Raw genomic sequence first — 10,175 nt, 5'->3', positions numbered from 1 at the left:
AATGGTAGTCATCTATGTTGTGAGATTTCAGCTTATTCTTTACACTTTTCTGAGTTGTTAGATCTTTTATTTTCTTAATAAGAATCTCTATTCAACTATAAAGATAAATTTTTAAAAAAAGAATCTCAATAAGCAAATTTAAAGACACTAATGAAATACATCAGTGATGGCGAACCTTTTGAGTTCGGCGTGTCAGCATTTTGAAAAACCCTAACTTAACTCTGGTGCCGTGTCACATATAGAAATTTTTTGATATTTGCAACCATAGTAAAACAAAGACTTATATTTTTGATATTTATTTTATATACTTAAATGCCATTTAACAAAGAAAAATCAACCAAAAAAATGAGTTTGCGTGTCACCTCTGACACACGTGTCATAGGTTCGCCATCACTGAAATAGGTGAAGTCCCCCAGCAGGCCTGACAAGGTCATGGTATGAGCGATAGCTTCCTGAGTCCAAGTGTGAATCCAAGACGTCAACCTTCCCGTCTCCTTCTCTCCTGGCCTTTCTGGTCCTGCTTGGTGAAACCTGGTCCCACTTTAGGGGAACCCACTTTCCTCCACAGGTGTGGGTTCGGGGGCTGTTCTCCCCTGTTACTGGCCACTCCTCCTCGTCACCCACCCTCCTGGATCCCCTGACCTGAGTCATGCTTCACTCTGGACCTCCCACCACACTGAGCATGAGGCAGATGGGAGCCTGTTTTGACCTTTTCTCGGTATAAAAATCCCTCAGCCAAGCAACATGCATCCTCCCATGCGCCTCCCCACTCTCCCTCCGAGAGCTGAGTCCGGGAACAGGAGCCAAAACCAGAGGCAGTGACAGGAGAAAGAGACCCGTTTCCAGGGCTTATCTGGCAGAATCCCTTGCAGAGGAGACCAGCTCAGGGGAACGGGAGGAAAACGGTTGGTTCCAGAAGAAGGGGCAGGGAGCCCCCACACAGACCTGTGGCAGGAGAAGCTGGAGGGAGAGGCCGGGCTCCAAGTGCCCTGGGAAATCTCGCCCGAGGTCAGGCACGCAACCCCAGCTCGTCCAGAGTTCATGGCCTTGAAGAAACATCGCAGGCACAAGGGTGGCCAAGGGCAGGTCCTCGCAGCCAAGAAGGCCCAAGGGGGCCACCAAGCACAACTCTAAGTCCACACAATGGGTGATGATGTCTTTCTCCAGACCAATTTCCACATGATGTTGTCCAATTTTAAGAAAACTTTTGAAGAATAACTCTTAATATTTGTAAAGTATTTTAAATTCTTTATTACCATTCTGTAGGAACATTGATGAACATTACTCCAGGAATGGGCATGCTGCAATTAACAAATAAATAACCTTCGCTTGTCAGAGGTATTACTAGCCTTTGCAATCAATGACAAAGGCAACCTGTTCAACCCCAGCAAATCCTTTCCGAAGTAGATGAGAGACCTCACGTAGGATCTGTCACTAGGACGTCTTGTTTGGTTGACAAGGACTTACTGAGCTTCTGCTATGGGCTAGGACTGGGGCATGTCAGTTACACTGGTGAGCAAATAGCAACCACTTCGCCCATGGGACGTACAGTCAGCATTACACTCATCAGATGGAAATTACACTCACTCTGGTTTGCTCCTGAGAGCACCTTATTAAATCCCAACTGATGTGTTCCTGATATTGTCTTCAAGAGTTCTCTTTCCTTTTCTTTTTAAAATATATTTTATTGATTTTTTTACAGAGAGGAAGGGAGAGGGATAGAGCGTTAGAAACATCAATGAGAGAAACATCGATCAGCTGCCTCCTGCACACCTCCTACTGGGGATGTGCCCGCAACCAAGGTACATGCCCTTGACCGGAATCGAACCTGGGACCCTTCAGTCTGCAGGCCGAGGCTCTATCCACTGAGCCAAACCGGTTAGGGCAAGAGTTCTCTTTTCACGCAATTTACAATCATGGAAAATACCAGGTATACATTTATGCAAAAATAGAAGTGGGCAGATTGTCATTAAAGTAATGTTTGCAGTAGCAATTAGAAGTAAAAAAAAAAAATCAAATATCCACTATTGGGGGCCAGGTAAATAAATAATGGTGCTGATAGTGGAATGTTATACAACCTTTAAAAAGTTGAGGCAGCTTTAGCATCCATATGTCAAGAGCTCCAGAATGTTCTGAAGTGAAAGAGAAGAGAAAACAGTGGGTACTATATGTTCCCACTTACATAATAAAATGTGTATGCATTTGCCCATTTACACACGTGTACACAACTCCTGGACGGGGGAGAAGCAATTGTCCATAGTTGCATCTCCAAAGGGGGACTGCAGTAGGACATGGAGAGAATACTTAATTTCATGAAAGTCTTTCCTATCAAGTAGATGCTTTCTTATTACTTTCATTTCATTGTACTATGCATACATGTACTTTTTTAGTTATAAGTCAGTAGCATAAAGAGATATCAATGAGCTTTAAGTTATTACCTATAGTTTGGTCCAATATGTCAGAACTCTATGAACCAATATATCAGAACCAATATGTCAGCTACTAGTCACATGTGGCTATTTACGTTTAAAGTGAATTAATTAAACTAAAATAAAAACTTAGTCCCTCCATGGCTCTGGCCATGTATGGAGTGCTCAGCAGTCACCTGGGGCTGGAGGTGAGGATATGGACAGTATAGATATCGAATGCTTTCATCATGGCAGACAGTTTTAGTGGACAGAGCTGAATACTCTCCTCAAATCTGGAGCCAGAAAATTTTCTCTGAAATATCTAAGCCCTTGCTCTTCATAGTAGAGTTAATGCAGAAGAAAAACACAGAACAGATTTTGCATTATCGAACACGACAGGCATTTTCTTCAACATAACTTACATCTCTCCCTCTCTCACCCTCTCTGACCACCAGGAGAGTGAGACGCTCGGCCCTTTAGCCTTTCACAGTGCTGTGGCTTTAGGCTCTAAGGTACCTTGCATATATTTTACGTATTATAATGTCTGGGTACTTTTGCCCCATGGCAACCTAAATTATTCAGTATTCATTGATGCTATTTATAAGCATAAAGTGATAAAAAAAAAAATAAGTGCCAAGCCAAAAGTCATCTGAATTTTTCATTATTGGAGCAATACTGGTACCTCTTCACTTTTTAAGATCCCTCATCCTCTAACTTGTTTAGGTTTCTGAGGTCCCTCCTGACTCTGAGAAGCCACAAGCAAAGTTCCAGCTGAGAGTGAAGCTTGGGTAACTACGGATCCCTACGGGGTATCATCAGTACATTTGGCTCAACAAACCACAGAGAACCAATGAGTCAGTTAGTGACTGTCCATCCATTTCTACTCTGGAATTTTCACTTGTGTTTCTTAATCAGACTAGTCTGCATTCACATCTTCTCTAGTCCCTCAAACTGGGGTCTTGGTCGGTCCAATGCCCAGGAAATAACTCTGAAGACTCAGAAGTCTGCTTCCAATCAGAGAAAGATAAATGCAGAATTAGGTCTTATCCTTGGCCTTCAGAAAGGTGCGAAAGTAGCTGGTGCTAAAGTTCTCTCCTCCGTGTCCAGAGCTGCCTTCGTCCCAGCTACCAGAACCTCAGGTCAGCATCTGGCTGAAGAGCGGCCCTCCGGAGAACTCTGGGCAGAGGACACAGGCATCTCATTGGTTAATAACAGTGTCTGCAACACTGAGCCCCACACCCCGCCATCTGTTAGACCGGGGGTTTCCATAATCAAGCCCTAGAGGAAGGAGTGTGCATGAATACAGATGTTCTTCCAGCAACTTCTTTTTTCTATAGTTGGACTTCCTAGAAGAAACTGCAATGACCTGCCTTAGAGGAGAGAAACTAGCACCTGCAGAGAAACTGCAAAGCCGTGTGCTCGCCTGCAAGCAGATATTCCAAGTGACTTTTCTTGCTACCACGAGAGGAATAAATCTCCTGTTGCTGAACACTCTTATTTGCAGACTTTTATGGATGTCGGCTTATAATGGCAACCTGATCTGAACTCAGCACGCAGAAGTGAGACAAAGATGGGGCCTGGCCCAGCTCGCAAAGAGCATCCTGTCCCAGCCCAGCATGTCACGAGGAGAGCCTCGCGACAGGCCAATGGGGCAGGATGTGGTGAAAGCGTGTTTCTGCTGCTCACTGTCACTGAGGCTGGAAGACCCAGCAGGTGTAACCACATGAGGATCTGCCTTAATTTAGGAGACACAAAGGGGTGAAACATGACGGGATCCATGGTATTTTGCTCTTTAGCTACCAAAGTGGCTCTGAATACAAATTAAATAAGTATTGACAATTTCACGTTTGTCAACCATTATCCAATCCATTCCTATGGGTAATTTTTAAGTAAACATAGCAATGGTTCATTACTGTGGTGCTGATAGGTGATAACGTGTTTTTCGTAATGAATTTTCCCAAAACAAATTTGTCTTTTATGGGACACATTTTATGTGAACAAAAGACACTTCCCCAAATAAAGATTAATGATATCAACTTTAGAGTCAGACAGATAAGGGCTAGCATTTGTCCCTCCAATTACTAGTAATGGGTCCTTAAGCAGCTCACTCTCAAGGCCTCAGTTTCCTCATCTGCAGTCTGGGAATATTAACAGAACACCGCTTGTGAGGTTAAACAAAGCACCAACTCTGCTCATAGCTGCACTGGACCAGCAGAAATGCTCACATGGTAATCATTTTGCAATATATTCATATGTCAAATCATTATGTTGTGCACCTTAAACTCATACAATGTTATATGTCAATTATATCAATAAAACTTGGGTGGGGGACTTACTTCAAAGCTACAGTTATCAAGACAGTGTGGTACTGCATAAGGACAGACGCATAAATCAATGGAACAGAATTGGGAGCCCAGAAAGAAACTCTTGCATTTATGGTGAATTGATTTTCAAAAAGGGAGCTAAGGCAATTCAAGGGAGAAAGGATAATCTTTTCAAAACAAAGTGCTAAGACAATTCGATATTCAAAAGCAAAAGAATAAAAATTGGATCTGTTCCTTATATCATACACATAAAATTAACTCAAACTTAATCATAGACCTAAATGTAAGAGCTACAACTATAAAACTCTTAGGAGTAAATGTTTACGACCTTGTATTAGTCAAAGACTGACCAAAAAGCACAAGAGACAAAAGAAAAAAAGCATATATTAGGCTTCATCAAAATTGAAGGCTTTTGTGCTCCAAATGACACCATCAAGAAAGTGAAAACACAACCCATAGACTGGGGGAATATTTCCAAATGCTGTATCCAGGCTATATAAAGGGACTTGTATGCAGAATATATAAAGAACTCTTATAACATAGTTATTAAAGAGTAAATAACCCAATTTGAAAATAGGCTCTAATTAGACATTTTTCCAAAGAAGATTTGCAAATGATCAATAACACATGAAAAAAATATTCAACATCATTAGTTATCATAGAAATCCAAATAAAAACCTCAATGAGATACCACTTAACAAAGTATTAGAAAGAGATAATCACAAATGTTGGCAAGGATTTAAAATAATTGAAACCCTCATTGAGTGTTGCTGGAGATACAAAATGATACAGCCACTTTGGAAAATAGCTTGGCAAGTCCTTAAAAGATTAAACATAGAGTTAATATATGACCCAGCAATTCTAGAGAATCTCCTCAACTGAAATGAAACTTACGATTACATAAAATATCATACATGAATGTTTTAGAAGTGTTATTCATACTACTCAAAAAGTGGAAACAACTCAAATGTACACCAACTGATAGATAAATAAAATGTGGTATATCCACATAATGAAATATTATTCACCTATAAAAAGGAATAAAATATTGATGCGTGCTGCAATGTGGATAATTCTTAAAAACAGTATGCTGTGTGGAAGAAGTCAGTTACAAAGGACAACATGTTATATGATTTCATTTATATAAAACTAGGGGCCCAGTTCATGAATCCATGCACCTTGAAAGGAACGTGGGCCACGAGGCTGCGGTGGGCACAGGGGTGGGTCTCGGCCCATCCTCCCTGCCCCTGCCCAGCCCCTCCCGCAGTGGCCCCCCTCCCCTGTCTGCTGGCAGCCCCGCTCACACCACCACCGCTTCCACGCGCTAATGGCGCTGCTCGCACCCCCTGACAACGCAGAGCGATTAGGGCCAGCACCAGCAGTGGGTGCGAGTGGCGGCTGCTGCCCCGATCACCCCTCAGTAGCAGGGGGAAGTGGAGAAGCCCTCAGGGCGATCGGGGCCAGCAGCCACTGCTTTCACCCGCTGACAGCACCAAGCGATCGGGACCAGCGCCGGGCGCCTGCAGCGGGTTCAAGTGGCGGCTCCGGCACCGGCAGCGAGTGTGAGTGGGGCTGGCGCCCACAGCAGACGCAAGTGCCAGATGGGACCGTGGTGCAAGGAGCAAAGAATTTTCAGTAACCACCAGAGGCTCGTCCTTATAGCAGCAACCGGCACCCCACCTTGGCCTTGCACCCCTGCTCACCTGCTCCACCATCCCCCCGTGGCCAACACCCGCCATGTTCTGTGCTCCGCCATCCGCTGCCAATGCCTGCCATATTCTGTGCGCGCCCTGGTGGTCAGCACATGGCATAGCAACCGGTTGTTCGGTTGTTCCACCATTCGGTCTATTTGCACATTAGGGTTTTATATATGTAGGTACCCAGAGTAGAAAAATTCATAAAGACAGAAAATAGATTAGTGGTTGCCTAGGACTGGGGAAGAAGGGGGAGGAGAGAATGGGAATTGACTTCTAATGGGCAAGGTGTTTTTTTTTGGGGGGGGGGGGGGGTGACAACAAGTCCTAAAATTAGATGTGGTGATGGGTATACATCTCTATAAATATCATAAAAATAAATATCATACCAGTTGGGCAAGTTGCTTTGTTTTTTCTTAATTCCATGGTGCTCCAGGAGCCATTATCTATGTTTCCTCATTGAACAAATTAAGCAACAAGTAATGTGGATTCATTACTACCCATCTGTTTGTGCAAATAGAGACTAATATTTTACTCAGGGAAGAATGATTAAAAATTTCAAATCCGTAGTCCAATATGTCAATAAACCCACAAAAATAACAAGAGCTCTGGGATTCCAAAAGGGCAGTCCTTTTCTCTTCCCCCTTTTAAAGTATTTTTCCCAAGGTCTAAATCACTTACATTCAGTATGTCCAAGGAGCCATGGCCTACAGAGCTGATGTCTTGCATAACAGCGTTGAGAGATAATTCACATACCCTACATTTGTCCCATCACAGCCTTGAGCAACCATCACCAAATATAATTTAGAAGATTTTTGCTACCCCAGAAAGAAACTCTGAACCCATTTACCTTTTCTTCCCATTTTCCTCCATCACCACCACCACCCAGCCCTAGGCAGGGACCAGTCTACTTCATGAATTATGAATTTGCCAGTTCTGGACATTTCATATGAATGGACTCATGCAGTATGGGATCTTTTGCATCTGACTTCTTTCATTCATGTTGTAGCATGTGTCAGTACTTCATGCCTTTTCATGGCTGAATAATATTCCATTGTATTTACCTTCCGCATTTGCTTTATCTGTTTGTCAGAGGATGGACAAATGCTGTTTTTATTTTATTTTGTTTTATTGTTTAAAATATTAAAAATAGTAGTACATATGTCTCCTTTTTTCCCCATTGACCTTCCCCCGGCCTCCCCTACTCCCCCACACAAGCCTTCACCACCCCACAAGTGTCTTGTGTCCACTGGTTATGCTTACAAGCCCTTCAGTTGATCTCTTACCCCTCCCCAACACTCCCCAGCCTTCCTGCTGTAATTTGACAGTCTGTTCGATGCTTCTCTGTCTCTGTATCTATCTTTTTGTTCATCAGGTTATAATGTTATTTATTATCCATAAATGAATGAGAGCATGTAGTATTTATCTTTCACTGACTGGCTTATTTCACTTAGCATAATGCTCTCCAGTTCCATCCATGCTGCTGAAAATGGTAAGAATTCCTTCTTTTTGACAGCAGTGTAGTATTCCATTATGTAGATGTACCATAGTTTTCTAATCCACTCAGCTGCTGATGGGCACTTGGGCTGTTTCCAGATCTTAGCTATGGTGAATTGTGCTGCTATGAACATAGGGGTGCATATGTCCTTTCTGATTGGTGTTTCTGGTTTCTTGGGATATATTCCTAGAAGTGGGATCACTGGGTCAAATGGCAGTTCCATTTTTAATTTTTTGAGGAAACTCCATACTGTTCTCCACAGTGGCTGCACCAGCCTGCATTCCCACCAGCAGTGCAGGAGGGTTCCTTTTTCTCTGCATCCTCTCCAGCACTTGTTGTTTGTTGATCTGTTGATGATAGCCAGTCTGACAGGTGTGAGGTGGTACCTCATTGTCGTTTTGATTTGCATCTCTCGGATGATTAGTGACTTTGAGCATGTTTTCTTGTGTCTCTTGGCCTTCTGAATGTCCTCTTTCCAAAAGTGTCTATTTAGGTCCTTTGGACAAACACTGTTTTAACTTTTGGTTATCATGGTCAATGCTGCTATGAATATTTATGTACACGTTTTTGTGTGGAGATTTCTTTTTTCTTTCTTGGGTATATACCTAGGGATGGGATTGCTGGGTCTTATGGTAACTAGATTTTTAACTTTTGGGGGAACTCTAAGACGGTTTTCCAAGGCGACTACACAATTTTACATTCCCACCAACAATGTGTGAGGGTCAGGGCTGATTCTGAAGGTTCATCTCTAAGCCCCTCCCTAGCTGACCTGTGTGCACATCCCCTGCTGTGGGGCTCAGCCAGGTCACCTCCAACCCCAGCCGCGGACCTGCACCTGGGGGAGAGTCCCATCTGCCCCTTAAGGTCCAGGTGCGGATCAGGTGGGCTGGTTCCTGCGGGCACCGGCCGGGGACAGGAGGCTGCAGCAGGTGCTCAGGCGGTGCTGCAGGCCTGCGTGGCTTGTCATCCGCAGGAAACCAACGGCCGCCTTTCTCCTCTGCCCCAGGCACAAGCCCTGGGAAGACTGTCCAGGGAGAGACCCCAGCCGCCGGGTGGGATAAAGCGCTACATCTCTGCCCGGAATGGAAGAGAACTGGTTCACCTGGATGCTTTTCCCCACTATTGCTTCACAACACAGAAGAGCTCACACCTGCGCATCAAGTGGTCCATAAAAGACCCACCTTAAAGGAGTCTCACCGGAGATAGTCCATTTCACAGCCGGTTCCGTCCAGGAAAGACCCAGCGCTGAGCGACTGCAAAAGCAAAACAAAGAGTGGGCACAAGCAGCCACGGTGGGTGTCAGCCCCACTTTAGGCCCAACGTGGAGCCAGCATCTCCCTGTGGCCCTTCCCGGACTCTACCCTCAGCTTCTGCAACGACGCGCACTGAACCACCGGACCACTGAGCCACTGAACCACCGGACCACTGAGCCACTGAACCACCGAACCACTGAACCACCGAACGGGCCTAGCAGCCCAGCTGGGAATCTGTCACTTTCCTAGAAGCTCAGAGGAGGAACCTGGGGGGAGCTGAGAACCCCTTGGATGTGCGCACAGGTAAGGGTGGGGGCCGGGGGCGCGGGCAGGGGCGTTGAGAAGGTAAAAGGGCTGTTTATTCCTGGTTAGATGCAGCTGCGGCTTTGCTAGCGAAGTCACTTTGAAAGGGACAGAGTTGTTCAAAGTTTCTTTATCAGCTTGTAACACAGAAAGGTGTCAGTCAGTGAAGTCCTTTTTGGAAGCGTGGTGTCCATGCAGGACACTCCTGCCGAGTGGAAACGTAAAGGAGCAGCACCCGCAGGGCGGTGGCTCTCACCTGGGCGAAGCAGTGGGACAAGGAGAGGCCGGGATCCAGGGGCCCTGCTGCTCCGGCCCCCGCCACTCCCCACCTGCCCCGCCGGCTCCTGCACACCTGCTCCCCGCCCCACGCTGCAGCCAGAGCGGCACAGAGCCGCCTGCGCAGCCTTGAGCTCATCCTGGGCACCTGGACTGCGCAGCAAGCGCCCCCCTCCCCTGTGCACTAGCCTCAGCCTCCAGGCAGCAGGCAGGCGGGCGATCCCTGCTCACCTTCTCTGCCTGGGAGGCGCACGGACCTCCCCTGCCTCTGGCTGCCAGCGCTCTGCAGTCTTAAAGCGGCCTTCTCCTCTGACAACCCGGGTGCGGGTGCGAGGGAGGGAGGGAGGGAGGGAGGAACAGCAGGGAGCCAGGAGACTCAGCCTGAAAAATGGAAAGGTGGACTGGTCTGCAGTCTATTC

Source organism: Myotis yumanensis, unplaced genomic scaffold (assembly GCF_028538775.1).
Source record: "Myotis yumanensis isolate MYYU_CA2020_CCGP unplaced genomic scaffold, mMyoYum1.0.hap1 SCAF_2, whole genome shotgun sequence".
In the NCBI taxonomy this organism is placed as follows: Eukaryota; Metazoa; Chordata; class Mammalia; order Chiroptera; family Vespertilionidae; genus Myotis; species Myotis yumanensis.
Note: the sequence above shows the minus strand (reverse complement) of the source record.